Consider the following 2,457-nt stretch of genomic DNA (forward strand, 5'->3'; position numbering starts at 1 on the left):
TATTATATTGATCCATAGTGCCATAAAAATATTACAATACGACTTCAAAAAGTTCCATTGTGACAAAACAATTCTCCAATGTACCAACACTATCTCCCCATGTTCCATTATGTTGTTCCATTGTGACTTCACAATGTAACAATATTACTTCACAATCTGACATCACAATACTGCAATTTGCCAACACTATTGCCCATGTGCTATTCTATTGCTCCAATGCACCATCACACTGCTACAATATGACTTCACAATGCTCAATTGCGACGCGACAATGCTCCAATGTGACGTCACAATACTCCAATGTGCCAACACTATCACCTCATGTGCCATTATTTGCTTCAATGTGACATCAGAATGTTACAGTATGACATCACAATGCTCCAATATGCCAACACTATGGACCCATGTGCCATCACAATGCTCTATGGTGCCATCACAATGTTAAAATATGACTTTGCACTGTTCCATTGTGATACCACAGTGCTCCAACGTGACATCCTTATTCTCTGGTGTGCCAAAACTATCTCCCTGTGTGCCCTTATACTGCTGCAATATGCCATCATAATGTCACTGTAGGAATTCTAATGTTCCAATGTGACATCACAATGCTCCAATGTAACAATAGTATCACCTCATATTCTTATATTGCACCAATATTCCATGACAATGTTACAATATGACTTCACTATGTTCCATTGTGACATAACAATGCTGTAAGGTGACATCCCAATGCTCCAATATTCCAGCACTAGTGCTCCATGTGTTATTATATTGCTCCATATTGCCAGCAAAATGTTACAAGATGACTTCACAATGTTCCTTTGTCATTTTACAATGCTCCATTTTGATGTCACAATGCTCCAGTATGCCAAGACTATTGCCCCATGTGCCTATATATTGCTCCATAGTGCCATTAATATATTACAATATGAAATCACAGTGTTCCTGTGTGACATCACAATGCTCCAATGTAACACTGCGGCCCCATGTGCAACTTTCTTGTTTCAATGTGCCATCACAATGCTAACCTATGACTTCTCAGTATTCTTTTGTGACATCAAAATACTCCAATGAGCCAGTACTATCACCCCATGTGCCAATATATTGCTCCAATATGCCATCAAAATGCCACCATATGACTTTTCAATGTTCCGTGATAACATCACAATGCTCCAATGTGCTAACACTATGGTACCAAATGTGCTACCACAATGTTACAATATGACTTCACAATGTTTCATTGTTACATCAAAATGCTCCTTTTTGCCATGAAAGTGTTACAATATTACTGCAAAATGTACCAATGTGCAATTACAATGCTCTAATGTGACATCACAATGCTTTAATCTGTCAACACCATAGTTCCATGTGCTAGTATGTTGCTCCAATATGCCGACAATGTTACAATATCATTTTTGAATGTTCCCTTGTGACATCACAATGCTTGAATGTGACATCACAATGCTCCAATATGCAAACACTATCGACCCACGTGCCATTATATTGCCCCAATTTGGCATCACAATATTACAGTATAATTTCACAATATTACATTTTGACATCACAATGCTCCAATATTTCAAACTATTGTCCCATGTGTTATTATACTGCTCCATTGTGGCATCAAAATATTAAAATACGACTTCACAATGTTCCATTGTGACAGTACAATGCTCCAGTGTGCCAAACTATATCCTCGTGTGCCATTATATTGATCCAATGTGCCATCACAATTTAACAATATGGCTTCAAAATGTGCCACCAAAACACTGTTGCCCCAAGTGCCAAACTATTGGTCCAATGGACCATCACACTTTTAAAATATAACTTCACAATGCCACATTGTGAAGTCACTATGCTCCAATGTGATGTCACAATCCTCCAATGTGCCAAAACTATCGCAATATGTGCCATTATATTGCTCCAACGTGCCATCACAAGGTAACAATAGGACTTCAAGATGTGACATCACAGTACTGCAATGTGTGAACACTCTTTCCCCCTGTGCCATTCTATTGCTCCAGTGTCACATCACACTGTTACAATATGACTTCAAAATGTTCCATTGTGACATCACAATGTTCCAAAGTGACATCACAATGCTCCAATATTCCAACACTTTTGCTCCATGTCTTATGATATGGCTCCATAGTGCCATCAAAATTTTACATGATGACTTCACAATGTTTCTTTGTCATTTCACAATGATCCATTGTGATGTCACAATGCTCCATTATGCAAATATTATTGCCCCATGTGTCTAAACATTGCTCCATAGTGCCATCAAAATGTTACAATATGAATTCACTGTGTTCCTTTGTGACATCACAATGCTCCAATGTAACATCAACTCCCCATATGCCATTGTATTGTTTCAATGTGCCACCACTATACTAACCTATGGCTTCTCACTGTTCTTTTTGACATGGCAATACTACAATGAGCCAATACTATCGC

Source organism: Nannospalax galili, unplaced genomic scaffold (genome assembly GCF_000622305.1).
Source record: "Nannospalax galili isolate Female #2095 unplaced genomic scaffold, S.galili_v1.0 scaffold1317, whole genome shotgun sequence".
NCBI lineage: Eukaryota > Metazoa > Chordata > Mammalia > Rodentia > Spalacidae > Nannospalax > Nannospalax galili.